At 47.2% G+C, this 20,061-nt stretch overlaps 1 long non-coding RNA gene across 2 annotated transcripts in view; it reads right to left on the bottom strand.

The window, feature by feature from the left end:
• Window positions 1-571: 571 nt before the first annotated feature.
• Window positions 572-20,061, bottom strand: part of LOC144823696 (uncharacterized) — a 50,171-nt gene continuing 30,681 nt past the window's right edge. For both annotated transcript variants that reach the window (XR_013608832.1, XR_013608831.1), the window contains exons 3-4: window positions 5,651-5,719; window positions 572-5,412 (exon numbers count right to left, since the gene is read on the bottom strand). This is a non-coding gene — a long non-coding RNA (uncharacterized LOC144823696). The remainder of the gene's footprint in view (window positions 5,413-5,650; window positions 5,720-20,061) is intronic.

Here is a 20,061-nt window from a genome sequence, read left to right as displayed (position 1 = left end):
AAAAGAATTATACATTTAGTCACTGTTTAACTCTTGAAAAAATACACTTTTCATCACATATTTTAATGTAAATTATCATTAACCTTCTAAAAAAGCAGCCGTCCACCATTTTATCACCAGTGGTACACTTCCTTTTGACGTGACCACCCACACTACTGTGACCGGGAGAGAGATCCGCAGCCAGTTCTAAGCACTGTCATCTAGCTAGACAAGTAAGTATAACCATTAAGGTTCTCTAACACTACTAACGATATCCCTGACACAAATCTTTATTCATAAATGTTTAACCCCTTCCACACGGGGCTAATTCCCCCGCGTGGTGGGGGGGGGGGGGGGGGGAGGACCACGCGCGGCACCATGATACTCATGATGAGTCCAGCTCGTCATGCTGCACAGTGGAGCTGTGCTCATGACGAGCTGGACTCGTCATGACTCCGCCCACTCCTTTAGAAAGCCCGCACAGGCGAAGAATTCGCCGCGCTTTGGAGGCGCCGCGGCAGCATGACGAGTTCAGCTCGTCATGAGCAAATGACCACCATGCAGCATGACGAGCTGGACTCGTTATGAGCACGGAAAGGGTTAATATTTCGCAAAAATTTTATACAGCCCTCATTTTTGGTGGATTTTCTAGTTTTACTGTAATGGAAGGTAAAGGAATTATCCTTATTTATAGGAAAATTATGAAAATGTTATTTATTAAAAATAAAACGTCACCTACTCAGATTGGGCACTGGACAGTGACTGGGGAAAAATTACTATTCTATCACCTCCAGGTACTTACCTCAGAGAAGGTGCTGGACAGTGGCTGGGGGGAGAGGGGGGACAAAATTACTATCCTAACCCCGCGGGGTACTTACCTCAGGGAAGGTGCCGGACAATGACTGGAGGCAAAATTACTGTTCTAACACCGCCATGTGCTTACCTCAGGGAAAGGGATGGACAGTGACAGGGGGCAACATGTCTATTCTATCTCTTCCAAGTACTTACCACAGGGAAGGTCCTAGACAGTGACTATTACTATGCTTTCTCTTCAGAGTACTTACCTCTTTTTTTCCTCCAACAGACCTTAAAAGCATAGAAAGACACTAAAGAACAAAAGAAAGTAGAAACAGTGCAACGTTAAAGCTCACCTTTGGAAAAATCTCAACAGATTGCAGGTTAGTTTTCCTTAAAAAAATACATAATGCAAAGAAAACAGTAACAAAATAAATAGCAATTATTTCATCTGTTTTTGTTCTTCTAAATTAAAATAGAAAACCAAGCAAGAAGCACTACAACAAAGTTTGCAAAACCTAATTGGAACAAAGAAAAAACACACAAGGTAATTACTTTTAAAAGAAAATATAAACTGCACAAAACTAACAACTTTCTTCTCACAGAATGCAATCAATAGCAATTAACTTTCTCTCTTTTTCTACAGGAAAACAAACTTTTTAAAAAACCTTTACAGTCTGTCTAAAATAACCATGCACATCTTTTTTTCATAGCAAGCAGATTGTTGACAACTAAAATAAATCACAGTTTTAGACCACTGAATTCACAACTTTTTTTTGCTTTTGTGTACAGATCACTGAAACATGGAAAACCTAAGGCAGGCTACCTATGTTCAATCACGGCGAGGAAACAGACTGTTGAAATATGGTGGCTATATTTATTGTATTGTAATGAGAGATTAAGTGTGCCTACAAGTCATTGGAAGTATGTGCATTATTTTTGGACATCACTTTCTTTTGGGCTCATACCTTTGCTGCTGCTGTTCCCGGCGGGGGGCATCTTCTTTCCATACCTCCCCTCAGCCGCCGCAAGCCTCATCCGCGGCCGCCGAGCGAGGGGGGGGTATACCGGCCCTTACAGACTCCTGAAAACTACACTACCCAGGCGCCATAGCGGCGCGACACGCCGCCCACTGACATCTCGCGCCAGGAGGCGCTTGAAAAGCAGTCCAGCCTCGGTGGAGCGGGGGACATCACTTTCTTTTGGGCTCATACCTTTGCTGCTGCTGTTCCCGGCGGGGGGCATCTTCTTTCCATACCTCCCCTCAGCTGCCGCAAGCCTCATCCGTGGCCGCCGAGCGAGGGGGGTATACTGGCCCTTACAGACTCCTGAAAACTACACTACCCAGGCGCCATAGCGGCGCGACACGCCGCCAACTGACATCTCGCGCCAGGAGGCGCTTGAAAAGCAGTCCAGCCCCGGTGGAGCGGGGGACATCACTTTCTTTTAGGCTCATACCTTTGCTGCTGCTGTTCCCGGCGGGGGGCACCTTCTTTCCATACCTCCCTTCAGCCGCCGTAAGCCTCATCCGCGACCGCCGAGCGAGGGGGTATACCGGCCCTTACAGACTCCTGAAAACTACACTACCCAGGCGCCATAGCGGCGCGACGCGACGCCCACTGACATCTCGTGCCAGGAGGCGCTTGAAAAGCAGTCCAGCCCCCGCGTCGAGGGATCGCGCGCGGGTCAGTGCCCGGGGCTAGGCCCGGGCAAAGGGCGGGCTCTCTACGGCCCTCAGAGGCCAGAGGAGGACGGGACGGGCCACCTCCCTTGAACTATTACATCAATGAGATTGTCTTGTTGTCCTGCGTTCAGCAAATCCAATCATGACTCGCAAGGGGGTTATCAAGAAACCTATCAGCCAGAGAGGTTCACGTCCTGGGTCACAAGATCATGGTAGGTCATCCCCGCCCACCTCTAACACGATTGACCCTAGCCAGTTCACAGATAGCACACCCACCGAGCAATCTCCAGAACTAACGAAGTTTCCAGCGCTAAACTTCTCGCTGCTGGATGACCTACATTTTCTTTGCAAAACTAGGTATGCCTTTGTAGAAGACAGAAATGAAATTAAAAGTCCACCATCCTGCCCCGCTAAAAGAACTAGTATATCATCCCCAGTCGTCAGCCAACTGGAACATCCTTCAATGCCCAAAAATGCAAACACGGAAAATATAGTACTTCCCCAGCCCCCAACCAGTAAAAGGAAGTGGGATGGGGCTAATCCCATAGGGAACAAACTTAAACTACAAAAACTGTGCTCTACCCCTCCATTGACCGTAAATAATCCCCCTCTAATTTCGGAGGAAAAATTAGACCAACTAGTACCTTCTTCTAACTTGTTTTTTCTGTCTCAGATCGAACAACTGGTTAGATCAATCATTTTTCCACTGTTGGAAAAAATTACCTCTCTAGAGGATAGGCTGCTGGGAATAGAGAAAAGTATTAAGGCCAACTTACCTCCCACCGGAAAAAATTTAACACCTAATTGCTCCCACCCACTTGGTACAACCGAAGTGCCAATGCCACCTGCAAAAAATAGTAATGATCAAATTCATTCCCTAATCCCTAACTCATCATTCCCAATTGCCCCAAAAGTCCAATCCAAACCTGGTCTATCCAAATACACTGCTACCAGAGTAGAGCCTTATAAAACAACGCATATACAGCTACCTCCGGAGGCTGCACCCTTCGTGTGTGTCCTTGCGGGTGTCCCAGCACTCAAACATGGAAAAACCAAATGGGAACAAGACCTACTAAATAAAGTCACGTATTGGCTAACTAAAAATAGGCCTCTACCTCTAGATCTTGATGGTACAATCATGACCGTTAGAAGGGTGGGCTGGTTAGGTCCCCTACAAAAAGACATTGCCGGCGACCTGGTTCTAATAAGATTTAGAAGTAGACTAATTGTTCCTTACCTCCAAACTTTGCATCCCGGAGAAGGTGACGGCCCTATATCCATCTGGGATCTACATGATTTTTATCCGAGCATGGCATTCATCCCTCGACTAAGATCAAGGGCAGAGACAATTTACTCGAGGGGTAAAAGCATCTGCGCACTGAGTGGCATTGGCCTTTTCGCCTTCAATCATCCCGTAACAATGCACATTGGCCACAAGTATTGAAAACTATGAATTGTCTTATGGAACTAAGGAACTTATTCCCACAGTTTGGACCAAGGTTTTATTTTTTTATCTATTAGATATTTTGTGTTTCTGTATGTAAGTTTTCTATGACTGTTTTTAACTGTTCGCTTTTATGATTTTAAAACTAAAATCGAATAGAGCTAAGAATTGATATTTTGTATCCCATTGTGACAGAGTGAGCGGTTACTCTGGGTGACACTGTTGAAAAGACCATAGAATATAACCACTCTTCCTCTGGAATGGAGATCGATGCAATGGAGAATATCCAGCAATTAAACGTGCTAGCATCCACCTCCAATGAACCTTGTGGCTCAGTTTAGAGGGAGTTATCCCAAAACATGTCCAGGCATGTTGCTAGTAGTATGCCCTCAATCATCAATTTAAGGAGAATAGTTCAGAGGCAAAAGCAGGTGAGTAATCCCCAAAGAATAACGCCACAATCCTACTCTGACATTAACATCCTCCCTGAACTTACAATGTCTTATACTAAAGAACCTTTCCTGCTATATGACAACGAAAACCCTCTAAAAAGAATACTAATCTTTAGCACAACCCATAACCTAAGTGACCCTTGAGAATACTGGAATTTGAATGATGAATGGAATTTTTAAGTCAACACCTCATCCATTCACTCAAATGTACACTATTCTTGCTGACATGAACAACATAACTCTCCCATTAGTGTACAGCATACTCCTCGACAAGTAATCTTCAACGAACACTGAATTTTCATCAGGAAGTAAACTACAGTATGAACTGATAAAACTAACTTTGCATTTTGTACCTCCTAAGTGTGTTGATGAGTTCTAGACATCAATTACAGAATCAGAATATTTCACACAAAGTGAGGAAAAATTAGCATCATTCCTAAATTACTTCAAAGACACTTGGATTGGCTATCTCAGCAGATTGGGTCACAGAAGGAAGACAAGGTTTCCCACTCCTTGGTGAACTGTTTCTCGACCTTGTGTATCCCTAAAAAATAACAAAATGTCTGAGAGACTATTGGCCAAAAACCATCAATTTCCATTGATAGGGGCTTCAGACTACCTAGACAATATTGCATACATCTTACATTTCTAAAATATACTAACAACCTGTAGAATTGCTCGCCTGTTTTATCATCATTTACAAATTCAATTTGCATTTTTTAAAACAAATTTAAACAATAGTATGTGTTCCTACATGTAGTTCTCTTTCTTTTTCGACTCTTTGTGATATTTCATTCCACCTGTGACCAAGAGTCTTGACTGGTCCAATAATTCAAAGAGTGAAACCAAAATCCACAGAAAAGGCCAACACTGATTTATGTTATGGAATAAAACACCACCTCCTGTGTTCCAATAATTGGCAACCCACAAAACTGTTTTTAAAAAAAATAACATCCAAGGTCCTAAATTATATTCTACCAAAACGTCCAATAATAATCCAGCCATGAATTCAAAGTTTCTTCATCAACGACACAGTCTTTGTCTTCAAAGTCACTAAACTGTAAAAAACAAACACAATGCAAAAAAAATTAAAATGTTGTTATTATTTCAAAAAGGAGTTAGAAAGTTGATAATATGATATGCGCATACGAACACAACCTGCATGGGAATGTAAACGGGGTTGAAACAAAAATAAAATACAACTCTTTACTGTACAACATTGATTTAACTCCCCCATCTCTCCTTACAAGAAACTAAGCCACCAATGTTTTAAAAAGTAACGTCAAATTTTCTTACCTGAAGCAGATCTTCCTTGCAGCCGAATTTGACCGCGACCCTTCACCAACTTTATATACAGACACAAAACTGCGTATGAAATTAAAAAGAAAAAAAGGATATTTTTTCACTTTGAGCTCAATGGGAAATTGTGGGAAAATACTTTCAAAGTTATAAAACAATATGTTATGCACTATGTAAAAAATATATTATACTTTTACAAAATAAGTTGTCTTTTACTGTTTTTTAAATTGTTTCAGATTTTTAAAAAGTATTTTCATAAATATTGTAATTATTAACCTATTCTGTTTATTTATCCTTGACAATAAAATTATAACAAATGTTTTAATATTTGTAAATGGATTTAGAATGTTGCTTTATTTTGATTCAACATTTTACATACTTTACAAGTTAATTCTACTCATATTATAATTAAGTATAATAATAAATGTGTAGCATATTAATGTTTAAACTTTAATGCTCTATCAGTTGCACCCCATCCCTAAAGGTTTGTGTTGTAGCCTTAAAATGTTTGAGCTAAATATTATTATTAAATATCCTATATATTAATGTTTAAACATTATTATTATTAAAATGAATACCCGAGTATTAATACATTTCTCCATCCAATACACTTATAGCTCTTGCAGACCAACAAAAAGGTTGGTGTTGCAGGCCTTATAAATATTTTTATTAATTAATTACAAAACCACATATCCTATATTTAAATGTGTGGTCATTAATACTCAGGTATTACATTTAATACCTGATTATTAATACACTTCCCCACCCAATATCCCTATATCCCTTGCATCCCATCCTTAAATGTTTGTGTTGCAACCCTTAAACATAAAAAAAAAAATTATAATAATAAATATACTATGTACAGTCGGGAACTCAAGGTAGGGAAACCCACCTGTACATTGTACAGGGGAACTTCCTGTCCCAACAGACTCTAATGGGAACTGTAACATGGAATGTAACAAAACTGGACCATAGCTGTCATAATGTCACAAAACTGATTTGCGTATGTGTTGTAACTGTTTCTTTTAGAAGAGCTCTGACATCCTCTCGGTCTTGTTCGCATTATAGGATTTGTGTCTATTTTTATTTTTAAGAAATAAAGATTAATTATGTGTTAAATGATCTATTTTTCCTGTACCCTATCTACATATTTTGATATCTTTGTAGCTGCTAAAGTAGTCATTGAATTTACTATGGGCGGAAATTCGTTCCACTCGCGGAATTTGCGGATTTTCTGCAATTTCATGATCCGCAAATCTCGCGAAATTGCAGAAAATTACACGAAATCGCGAGCGGAACAGATTTTGCAAAACTGAAGTACATGAAGCACTTAATGGGTTACAGCAGCTGCCCAAGTTGAAGCTAATTTCTTTGTAAACATTTACAAAATGGTTACAAAGAAATTCACTTCAACTTGGGCACCTGCTGTAACCCTGTAAGTGCTTCCTGAGCAGCACCTCCAGAGTTCGTTGCCTACTTGCAACTATTCTCTGGCCCCGCTCTGACCCTCGAAGCAGGGTCAGAGAATAGTTACAAGTATGGCACAATGCTCCTGTCACAAAAATTAAACCGCAACAGGAAGCAGGTGCTGGACTTGAAGCTCAAATTCAGTAACACATTAACCAGCCCCAAATTAATTTGTCTCGGTCGAGGCTGGGCAGGTGTGCTTTCTCCCCATAATCCACAGTGGTGAACCAGAGGGTGCTGTGATGAACCAGAGGGTGGCAGTGGTCAACCAGAGGGTGGCAGTAGTGAACCAGAGGGTGGCAGTGATGAACCAGAGGGTGGCAGTGGTGAACCAGAGGGTGGCAGTGATGAACCAGAGGGTGGCAGTGGTGAACCAGAGGGTGGCAGTGATGAACCAGAGGGTGGCAGTGGTGAACCAGTGGGTGACAGTGGTGAACCAGAGGGTGCTGTGATGAACCAGAGAGTGGCAGTGGTGAACCAGAGGGTGGCAGTGGTGAACCAGAGGGTGGCAGTGATGAACCAGAGGGTGGCAGTGGTGAACCTGAGGGTGGCAGGGATGAACCAGAGGGTGGCAGTGGTGAACCAGAGGGTGGCAGTGGTGAACCAGAGGGTGGCAGTGGTGAACCAGAGGGTGCTGTGATTAACCAGAGGGTGGCAGTGATGAACCTGAGGGTGCTGTGATGAACCAGAAGGTGCAGTGGTGAACCAGAGGGTCTCAGTGATGAACCAGAGGGTGGCAGTGATGAACCAGAGGGTGACAGTGGTGAACCAGAGGGTGATGTGATGAACCAGAGAGTGGCAGTGATGAACCAGAGGTTGGCAGTGGTGAACCAGAGGGTGACAGTGGTAAACCAAAGGGTGGCAGTGGTGAACCAGAGGGTGGCAGTGGTGAACCAGAGGGTGCTGTGATGTACCAGAGGGTGCTGTGATGAACCAGAGGGTGCTGAGATGAACCAGAGGGTGGCAGTGATGAACCAGAGAGTGACAGTGGTGAACCAGAGAGTGACAGTGGTGAACCAGAGGGTGGCAGTGGTGAACCAGAGGGTGGCAGTGGTGAACCAGAGGGTGGCAGTAATGAACCAGAGGGTGGCAGTGGTGAACCAGAGGGTGGGAGTGATGAACCAGAGGGTGGCAGTGGTGAACCAGAGGGTGGCAGTGATGAACCAGAGGGTGGCAGTGATGAACCAGAGGGTGGCAGTGGTGAACCAGAGGGTGGCAGTGGTGAACCAGAGGGTGCTGTGATGAACCAGAGGGTGTCAGTGATGAACCCGAGGGTGCTGTGATGAACCAGAAGGTGCAGTGGTGAACCAGAGGGTGGCAGTGGTGAACCAGAGGGTGGCAGTGATGAACCAGAGGGTGGCAGTGGTGAACCAGAGGGTGGCAGTTATGAACCAGAGGGTGTCAGTGATGAACCATAGGGTGGCAGTGGTGAACCAGAGGGTGGCAGTGGTGAACCAGAGGGTGCTGTGATGAACCAGAGGGTGGCAGTGATGAACCCGAGGGTGCTGTGATGAACCAGAAGGTGCAGTGGTAAACCAGAGGGTGGCAGTGGTGAACCAGAGAGTGGCAGTGGTGAACCAGAGGGTGCTGTGATGTACCAGAAGGTGATGTGATGAACCAGAGGGTGCTGTGATGAACCAGAGGGTGGCAGTGATGAACCAGAGAGTGACAGTGGTGAACCAGAGGGTGGCAGTGGTGAACCAGAGGGTGTCAGTGATGAACCAGAGGGTGGCAGTGGTGAACCAGAGGGTGGCAGTGATGAACCAGAGGGTGGCAGTGGTAAACCAGAGGGTGGCAGTAATGAACCAGAGGGTGGCAGTGGTGAACCAGAGGGTGGCAGTGATGAACCAGAGGGTGGCAGTGGTGAACCAGAGGGTGCTGTGATGAGCCAGAGGGTGGAAGTGATGAACCAGAGGGTGGCAGTGGTGAACCAGTGGGTGACAGTGGTGAACCAGAGGGTGCTGTGATGAACCAGAGAGTGGCAGTGGTGAACCAGAGGGTGACAGTGGTGAACCAGAGGGTGCTGTGATGAACCAGAGGGTGGCAGTGATGAACCCGAGGGTGCTGTGATGAACCAGAAGGTGCAGTGGTGAACCAGAGGGTGGCAGTGGTGAACCAGAGGGTGGCAGTGATGAACCAGAGGGTGGCAGTGGTGAACCAGAGGGTGGCAGTTATGAACCAGAGGGTGTCAGTGATGAACCATAGGGTGGCAGTGGTGAACCAGGGGTTGGCAGTGGTGAACCAGAGGGTGCTGTGATGAACCAGAGGGTGGCAGTGATGAAACAAAGGGTGCTGTGATGAACCAGAAGGGGCAGTGGTAAACCAGAGGGTGGCAGTGGTGAACCAGAGAGTGGCAGTGGTGAACCAGAGGGTGCTGTAATGTACCAGAGGGTGCTGTGATGAACCAGAGGGTGCTGTGATGAACCAGAGGGTGGCAGTGATGAACCAGAGAGTGACAGTGGTGAACCAGAGGGTGGCAGTGGTGAACCAGAGGGTGTCAGTGATGAACCAGAGGGTGGCAGTGGTGAACCAGAGGGTGGCAGTGATGAACCAGAGGGTGGCAGTGGTGAACAAGAGGGTGGCAGTGATGAACCAGAGAGTGGCAGTGATGAACCAGAGGGTGGCAGTGGTGAACCAGAGTGTGGCAGTGGTGAACCAGAGGGTGCTGTGATGAACCAGAGGGTGGCAGTGATGAACCCGAGGGTGCTGTGATGAACCAGAAGGTGCAGTCGTGAACCAGAGGGTGGCAGTGATGAACCAGAGGGTGGCAGTGATGAACCAGAGGGTGGCAGTGGTGAACCAGTGGATGACAGTGGTGAACCAGAGGGTGGCAGTGGTGAACCAGAGGGTGCTGTGATGAACCAGAGGGTGCTGTGATGAACCAGAGGGTGGCAGTGATGAACCAGAGGGTGGCAGTGGTGAACCAGAGGGTGACAGTGGTAAACCAGAGGGTGGCAGTGGTGAACCAGAGGGTGGCAGGGGTGAACCAGAGGGTGGCAGTGATGAACCAGAGGGTGGCAGTGGTGAACCAGTGGATGACAGTGGTGAACCAGAGGGTGGCAGTGGTGAACCAGAGGGTGTTGTGATGAACCAGAAGGTGCAGTGGTGAACCAAAGGGTGGCAGTGGTGGCTTTGTACCAACACACGCAGCAGAGCTATCTTGGACATCTGAAGGATTCTGGGGTCCTGTGCCAAACTTATTTTTGCATCCATGAGTTTCCCGAGCGCCATCCCCGTGTAGCTCCTGTGACCAGGAGGCTGCTTTCTCCTCATCTGCTGCTCTGCTCGGTCTCTGCCCTTTATAAACAAGATGCATGTGAACTCGCATAGAAGCCCCACCCATTTAGCCCTGTCCACCACACACTAGAGGGTGGCAGTGATGAACCAGACACTCGTGGTCACATATTTGTGCAACTGGCAAAAAAATCCACGAGTTCCCGGGAAAATTCGCGAACTCGTGGATTTTTTTTGCCATTTCGCGCGAATTCGCTGACCGCGAATTCGTAAATTTCGCTGACCGCGAATTCGCAAATTTCGCCCATGGAGTGCTGTTAGAATCAGGGAATCTAAGCAGTCATGTCATGTTATAATAATTTGAATAGCACACAACACAGCCCTGAGGGTATACTGGGTCTGAAGCTGGAGCTGTATGCGTTGAACGTGGTCTTCAGTTTCTTGCAAAATTCAGAACTCAGGAGGAGGCGTTGATGTGCAGGAGGAGGGCTTTCCAGGCTTTAGGAGCAAGGTAGGAGAATGCACAACCGCTGACCTGGTTCTAGAATTGCAGGGGAGTGCGTGAGAGTAGGAGTCCAGTGGAGCAGCAGTGTCTAGTAGTTTTGTGGAAGTTTATGTGGTTGTTGAAATTTGTAGGGACAATGTCATCTAAGGCTTCATATGTTTGTGTGTGTGTGTGTGAGGAGTTTGAAGAGTGTTTGTTTGTGGATTTGGAGCCAGTGGAATTTTGTATCAACTGGTCAGTTGGGCATTGATTCCAGCATACAGTTCGTTACCATAGTCCAACTTGTTGGTGAATAGGGTGTAGGTGACAGTTCTGCTAGTGTTTGTGGGGAGCCATTTGAAGTTTTTTTTAGCATCTTGAACATGTGAAAGCAGGAGACAAAAACTGCAGTTAAAGAAAATATATTTTTTATTGCATACATCTCAATCAAACCCAGCCAATTGCCTCCAACCCTGGGGCCGGCAGCATGACATTATTTATAGTTAAACACAGCTAATAAGCCAACAACCCAGAGGGCAGGCAGCGATTGTGAGCCAATAATTAGATGACACATTTTTTGCAAGAAGATTACCAAATAAAACAAAACCATATAAACCAACACTGCTCAACAGTGGTCTATAAAACATTGACCAGTTATACTTGCTGCCATGGGCGGTCGTTTGGATGTCCATTTTCGGCGGGGGTGTTTTGCCTATCAATTATGTGGTCACTAGACCCATGTTCCCTGCATTCTGAAGATACTTTATCCCCTAGCGGGAAGGGGCTGTCTCAACACGTCTCCCGAGATGATAGCATCCGAGTCGTGCTGCTTACCTCTGACTAAGTGGTTGTGTCACGCATATTGCCGTTAGGGTCCATAGGAGTCACAATTCCATCGTCTGAGTTTTTGGTAGACAAGTAAGTCGTGTAAAGCCCCCAGAAGTTCTTGGGCCTACTCCTGGGAGGGAGCAATTAGCTGTAGTTCTCGGTTTGTGTGATGCAGTAAAGCATGTTGTGTGACCATTGTGTTATTGTAGTTAAAGGGCCCCTCAACCAGCACATTGCAACTCAATGTTTTGCCATGAGCAGACCCATATCCACTAATCTACGCACTGCTCTAGGTAATTGTTTGGTATATCCCAAAAGAGCCAGGATCGAATCTGGGGCTAGCTCCGTATCTACTATTTTCCCCAATTCCTGAAAAATGTATTCCCAATATGCATACACCCCTGGACACTGCCATGCTAAATGTATAAAATCCGCAGATAGAGTTTTGCATCTGTCACAGGCCGGGGTCTCTCGTAACCCATATCTGTGTAGTCTTTCTGGTGTATAATACACTCTGTTAATAAACTTGAAGTGAATCAGTCTATGCCTGCCGTTCAAGGAAATATGCCGGGTACTAGTGCAACAATATGTCCATATGTCGTCGTCTATGGTCTGTTGCAAATCCCGTTGCCAGACCAATCCAAGTCTGTATATGTTAGTGACCATTTTGCAGGACGACTTAGCTCTGATTATGTAAGACAGTTCTGATACCTCAGGGGGCTCCTGTAACTCATCTCCTAAGATATCGCAAAGCGCCCTTCTCACTATGGAATTGAAACCGCTGTAGCATGTTGCTAGATATCTCCGGTTCTTCTATCTCTTCCCAGGATTTAACAGTGCCGTCTAGAAATAGATCCTCTGTTGTCAAAATATTAAACGATTGCAATGTAAATGTAAATGTAAATGTTTTTGAGCTTGTAAAGCGCACTGCTACCCATCCATAGGTCTCCTGGCGCTGTATAACTCTGGGGAACCCGTCCGGGCTTTCCCTGTGGGATGGTCCCTTGCTGGGAGTCCCCAAGGTGGAGCCAGGCATCCCCGGAATTGGTGGAGCCGTTGTGGAGATTAGGCAAGCTAATGCCCAGAGTTGCCGAGTGGAACCCCTGATTAGAGTAAGCACTGAAGCGAGAATTATCGAGTCCGCTGACCAAGGTCCACGACCCTGCCGCGTCGGGAATTGAACCCTGGTCCCGGGCCGACTTCTGCTCTCGGGCCTGCCGCCTCTAACCAGTGAGCCACGCTACTCCACGATATGCACATATAACCCCATTTATCCCAACACAGGGCCAACCAGAGAGTCCAATCTATGGGCATATCGGGGGAGTTTAGCAGCGCCCCCGCTTGCAAATGTAAGATGTTATGCCATGCGTGTCGAGTCGAATTAAGAGAGTCCATTATTACGGTCCTGCGGTCTACAGGGTCAAATACCGTGGCCGGCAGGGGAAGTGGAGCAGCAAAAAGTTTTTCTATGCGGAGAAATGGAATATCAGACGAGCCATGTATCCAATAATATGCCTGGGCGCCCTGCGCGGCTCTGTAATACAAATTTAATCTGGTGTGTCCAGCCCCCCAAATGGTATGGTAAAGTCGGTATCCGCCAGCTCACCCTCGCTTGTTTGCCCGTCCAGGCCAATTTTACCAGTAAAGTGTTGACTCTCTGAAAAAAAGAACAAGGCAGAACAATGGGCATGTTCATGAAGAGAAACAGAAATCGTGGCAGAACCACCATCTTCGTGATAGAGATTCTGCCAAGGAGAGACAGTGGTAACCTAATCCAAGTCTCCACATTATCCTCCAGCCTGCTGACCGCAGTGCCGTGGTTCTCTCTAAAAACAATTTCCTAATCCGTATGTAAACGTATACCGAGGTATCAGATCCCTTCCGTCGTTCACTGTAGCGGGTAGTCCGCTTCAAAAGGTACCATGGCTGGGGTGATCGGGAAAATTATGGATTTTTTCCAGTTAACACGAAGGCCCAACAGTGCCCCAAAGTGTACCACCTCTCTCAGGGCGGAGGAAAGATTGTTTTCCGGCTCGTGCACGTACAATAATGTGTTGTCCGCGTAGGTAGACACAATGATCTTATAATTTGGGAAGCAGACACCTCTTTGACTATGGTACTCCCTCAGTGCACACACCAGTAGGTCAGCTACCAAGGCATATAAGATAGGGGACAGCGGGCAGCCCTGCCTTGTCCCTCTGGAAATCGTAATAGAGTCTGACACTAAATCACCTATTCTGATACGTGCCTTGAGCGAATTATCAAGAACCCCTATCAGCTGGAGAAAGACTGGACCCAATCCCATCCTAGGACCTGTCGCATGAAGGGCCATTCGACAGAGTCGGAAGCCTTCTCCATTTTTTTTTTATATTTAAAGACATCTGTCACACAGCTTATAGCCTACAACCCTCAGGGGCCGGCAGCAAAGGATGGCAATCAAATGTAATACTGGCGAGATGACACAGCCATTCAGCCGGCAACCCTGGGGTCCGGCGGCGTAATATATTAAGAACATGCAGACATCTCATAATACACAGCACGTTAAGTAAACAGGCCTGTGGATTTTTTTGTTATTTTAGGTGTATCAATGTGTCCCTGGCATCCGTATCGTATGTGCAATAGTCCATGTCCACCGTGAGAGCCAGCTAGTCGTTACTTCCGTCAGTTACTGCGTGGACAGGCGATAGAGGAACTGAAAATCAGTCATCTGAGATGCCACTATGATGGTAACAGGTATATAATGGTATAGCTCACTAAGGCAAGGGAGTAGTCTCATGTGGCCAGTGGCGTCAGGCAGAGACCGGTCAAAAGCCTTCTCCATATCGAGAAAGACCGCAACTGCCTTCGATTCTGGGTTGGTATGCTGAATGGTACCGAATACCGTGCGGAGATTGTATGTAAGGCTCCCATACGAAATAAACCTGGCCTGTTCTGGAGCAATTAATAATGGAGCCAGAGGGACTTAACCAATTAGCAATATCTTAGCAAATAACTTGGTGTCCACGTTAAGCAGAGAGAGCGGGCGATAGGACCCACATTCGTCTAAGGGTTTTCCTGGTTTAGGAATGTCAACTATTATCACCTCTCTCATCGTTGGTGGCTTTGAACCTGACATGCACATATCATCAAAAAGCGCCGAGAGATGAGAGAGCAATAGTTTGAGAAAGCTTTTATAAAAGCCTACAGTGAAGCCGTCTGCCCCCGGAGTGCTCGTGGCTTTCATACCAGCCAGGGCGGCTAAAATTTCCTCTTTATCTATGGGTCGCATAAGGAACTCTCGGTGGGTGTTAGTGAGAAATGGTAACTTAATATGCTCAAGCTAGGTGAGGATCTTTTCTTCTATGCCGGACATGCACGCCATGTACAGTTCTGCATAAAATTGCTTGAACCAATCCGCTATAGCCGCCTCATCTGTTAGTATCTCACCCTCTGCTGACTTGAGCTCCGTAACCTGCGTTCTGCCGCTTTTAGCCTTCAATATCCGAGCTAATACAGAACTCGGCCTGTCCCCTTCCCCATATTCACATGCCGTGGCATATTTCCCGAGATTCTTGATTTCACTATCAGCCGCAACTTGATATTCACCTAGTAGCTCTTTAATTTCCTGTGATAGTGCCTCATCATTACTTGTCTATTGGTGGAGTTCCAGAGTACTCAGTTTTCACTCTAGGTCGGCCAGTTGTTGTCGGATAGAGTGTAAGACCCCGAAGTGTTTTCCCATAGCTATGCCTCGGATGTAAACCTTGAAGGCTTCCCAGACAACCAGAAAGTTCTCCACTGACCCTACATTGATGTTGAAAAAAGTTTCAATAGCTTCAATCAAATCTTCTTTAAAGACAGGGTTCAGTAATGAATATGGTGGAAACTGCCAAGTAAATGGCGGAACAGTTTTCTTGTGGGTATTAAGGACCAGTAGGATGGGAGAATGGTCAGATAGTGTACGAGGGAGCACTAGGCATTCCCAAATATGTCCCAGGAGTGATGAGGAAATCAGCCAATAATCAATACGGGTGTGTAAATTATGATAAGACGAGTAATGTGTATAACCTCTTTTATCTGGATATCTGGATCGCCATACATCGCAAAGATCCATGCCTAGCATAGCACTATCAAGTGCCCTGGTCACGGCGGATGGCCGTCTTGGTGACCCCCCGATCTATCCAAATTTGGGTTCCTATTGAGATTCAAATCTCCACCCCAAAGATACTGTACGTCTGGGTACTTATAGACAATGCTAGCTAGGGTATTATAAAACTCAGAGCAATCAAAATTTGGGCCATAGACATTGACTACAATGATATCATCTCCCTTCCCTTGACATCTGAAGATCACAAATCGGCCATCTATGTCGGATTCCAATTGGACCATTGTTAAGGCCGACCTGAGGTTACCTATGTTAGCACCCCTCTGGCATGCGTGGTGAAACCTGAAATGGAGGTGTTGTCTATTAGTTTCCTACTGCGCAACAATGCGCTGTTCAATGGCAGATGTGTCTCCTCTATCAGGGCTATGTCGATATGTTGCCTAAGTAAATAGTTCAGTACCTTGCGCAACTTACGATGGTCATTAAGCCCCCTTACATTCCAAATAAGCGCGTGCAGAGAACCCAGGGTCTCTAATGTGTTAGTCTCTCCCTCCCCCGGCGTCTCATGCAGTGTAACACATCGTATATCCTGACCTGTTAAAGAAATGGATGATAGACTCTTTCTGGTCATACAGACGTAATACTTCAAATAACTGAAACATCGAAACCATCCCCTTCTTTCATCCTCCCCCCCGCCCACAACAGACCTCCCCCAACGCAGTCGTGCCTAATCCCCTAGGAACCCTGATAACCTCCCCTCTACAAATCAAATACCCACCCCCTTGTGTGATGCACTCATGGGCGGATGTTGCTCGCTATACTGCGATAACAATGAGAAAAAAGGTAACAAAAACACTATATTAGCCAGTCCCTCCCCGTGCATCGTTAGTATAGAAATATACAGCCCCACAGACTCATCTTACTCAGGCTTTCAACCCTCTGATAGTACCAGTTATGCAGTTGTCTTTCCCTACCCCAATTCCAGTCGTTCCAAGCTGCAAGGTTAATCAGCAGCAGAGATTTTGGAATAGCTACATTCGATCCGCACCCCCGCTCCAAACGGCCATTGCCTTCTCCCCAAATCTTGTCCTACAGGCCCCTCAACTGTTCCGTATTGCATCTCTGGCTGGACCTGGGTCCCACCCCCCTCTTGATAGTTCAGTGTAGGTAGGTACAGCAAATAGTCCATATCCCTGTGACCATTAATAATGCCTCCACTTCCCTGTTTCTTTCAAACCATATGTCAATACTTATCGGCCAACTACTCTCCGTCGTCGCTAGTCTTGTTCCTCTAGAGAACCCCCCGCTGCTTCGCCCAGCATCTGACGCTCCGGGGTGTGACGTCGATCCTTAGACCAATCTTTCAGAGCCTTCTGCAGGATCTTTGGGTCTGTAAAGATGTGGGATTGGCCCTGTCTGTTGACTCTGAGCTTTGCCGTATACAGCATGGCATAGTCTATGTTCATGTCTCGCAGTTGCTTTTTCATGGGGACAAACTAGCGACGTGCCTCCTGGACTCGAATAGTAAAGTCTGGTAATAGTGAAATCTCTGACCCTTCGTAGAGCAAGGACTGTTTTTCTCTCGCCATTCTCAGAGCTGTGTCTCTGTCCCAGTAGTTGAGCAATTTTGCGATGATCGGCCTCGGCGGCGCCCCCGGGGGACGGCGCAGTCCCAAGGAGCGGTGCGCTCTCTCCACCACAAACATGGCGGAGAAGACCCCCTCCCCCAACAGCGCCACCAACAATTATTCTATAAAGTGCTCCATGTTCCCAGTCGGGGTGGACTCCGGTAGTCCGGTGATTCTGAGGTTACAGCGACGTGAACGGTCTTCTAAGTCTTTCGTTTTATCCTGTAGAATGCGCAAGACTCTCCTCAGTTGCTTATGTTCTGTATCCAACATAGTGTGCGCCTCTTCCACCTGTCAGTCTGCACTCTGACATATCTAAGCGTTCTGCATGTTTATCTATCCGCTCCACCATCCTGTCCATCTGGTAGGAGAGGGCGTCCATCTTTGTGCCCAGAGAGGCGATTCCGCTGTGCAAGAATTTTTCCATGGCCACTAACATCCCCCGAATATCTGGGCTGAGGTCTTCAGGCTCGAAGGGGGGCCTGTGTCCTGTCCGCCCCATCCGTGGAGGCGTCATGTGATTTCGACCTCTTCTGCTCGAAGGAGAGCTTGGGCTGAGCCCTGTCAACTCTACCCATGGTGATTCTCAGTAGGCACTTCCAGGCAGGACTCCACAACCAGCCCCTGGGCTCCAGACTTCGGATGTCAACCGGAGTTCAAGGGGACTACCAGCCACCCCAGTCCGCGTTGTTATCAGGCTTCTTTTGGGGCGATGTCCCTTGCAGAGAGCTACCGGTGTCCAATGCCCCGCCTCCCACACCAGCCACTAGGTCCTTGTTGTAGTGCACAGGGAAGCTCCTTGGTCCAGTGTGGCTAGCAACGTGCTACCAGGCCAGGCCCCCACTGACGGCAACGTTTCTTCCTCGCCTATTCTGGCCGCAGCCTCTACTTATAACCAGAGTGTCCAGCCTAAATTCACACTGTCGCCTCCTTCCGCCCCACGCACGGCAGAGCGTGACTTCAAGACACCATTCTCCGGGATCTAGGGAAGGAGCGACAGAATAAGGCACCGTCTTCCCTGAGATGCGCTTCGTTCCGTCAGTCTCGCTCCACAGGTGTAGGTTCCACATTTGCACTAAGCTGTCCCAGGGCTATAAATTAACCTCGACCCCCCCAATGGTGCATTCCTCTGACTGTTCACCGCTGGTATCACTTTGTTGGAGGGGGTGTCCCCCTGGTATTTACTTCCTCTCCCTCAGCTCCCACCGGCGGCTTCAACTTCAGCACAACTCTGCTGCACCAAGCTCCACTCACGCTCGTGAAACAAAATGGCGGTTCCAGGGGAGAAAGAGATTCCTCACCTTTTGGGTAGGTATCGGGATCCGTTTCAGGGTTTCCGATCGCGGCCGCTCACCCCTCAGGCTCTGCAGAAACGTCTTGCCGATAGGCCTGAAGAAGCAGCCGTGCCGCTGCAATTTGCTTGCACCATTGTTGTCATCAGCTGCGAAATAGCTGGCCAGCCCTGCGAGTCTGCGCATCTCCTTCACTGCTCAGGGCACCACAGTCGGCCTACAGAATGCTCCCCAGAGGCGCTTCGCTATATTTGGGCTCTCAGGCTCTGGGGGTTGAGCCCGGTCGCTCAGCTGCTCGCCAGGAACCCACCTCCGCAGCCCAGTCCCACCGCAGTCCGGGAATCCGGGCCCTGCGGGACGGGTGACGTTCAGGGCACGCAGCTCCTCAGTACTTGGTCAGAGAGGGACCGGAGTTCGTCCGCTGTGATCCTGGCGCACTCCTACACTCACGCCTTGTTGTTCCGATCATAGGGTGCTGCGTGGCTGCCAGATAGTGGACGGATAGATCAGTGATGTCACAGAGCTAAAGGCTCAAGCAGTCATCTTGGTCGCGAGCAAGCTCCGCCCCCGACAAAAACTGCATTTACTTGGCTGGTCATGGTGAGTTGACTGTTCCGAGGTTCTTTGCATGGGTTGCTGAGAAGGGTGTGCGTCCACGTTCAACAGGCCACCAGGTAGCAGAAAATTACCATATCTGTCCTGTGTGTGATAAGCTTGAGGCTTTTGGTTTCCATCCGTTTGGCGACTTAGGTCATGCAGGAGGAGAAACTGTTGTTTGGCTTCTTGTCAGAGAGGGAGAGTGAGAGCTGGGTGTCATCAGCATAGGATATGATGTTTATTCCTTGGGCATGGATGATGCCGGCGTCTCAGGTCATGTAGGCGTTGAACAGAGTGTGGCTGACTGAGGATCCTTGTAGAAGTCCAAAGACAAGGTTGACAGCGTCTGAGGTGAAGTGGGTCAGGATGACCAACTGAGTGGGGCCTGTCAGGAAGGAGAAAATTCAGTGAAGTGTGGGACCTTAGATGTGGCTGCATGCCATCGTTGGATAGGGATGGGGTTTGAGACGGTGTCAAAGGCTGCTGAAAGATCCAGTAGGATTAGGTCAGCAGTGTCACCTCTGTCCATGATCCTTCAGATCTCATCAATAGTGGTGATGCAGGTCGTCTCTGTACTATGGTTGGGCTTGATTCTGGATTGAGTGGTGTCGAGGAGTTGGTTGTGAGTTAGGTAGGTGGATAGGTATTTGTTTATCATATTTTCCATTACTTTTACTAGGTAGAGGTAGCAGGCGGATAGGCAAGTTGTTAGCTCGCATCTTTGGGTCAGTTGAGGGTTTCCTGAGAAGGAGTAGTACTGTGGCGTGTTTCCAGGTATCTAGATACTTAGCTGT

This window comes from Lissotriton helveticus, chromosome 3_1 (assembly GCF_964261635.1).
Source record: "Lissotriton helveticus chromosome 3_1, aLisHel1.1, whole genome shotgun sequence".
In the NCBI taxonomy this organism is placed as follows: Eukaryota; Metazoa; Chordata; class Amphibia; order Caudata; family Salamandridae; genus Lissotriton; species Lissotriton helveticus.
This window is presented reverse-complemented; position numbering and strand designations above follow the sequence as displayed.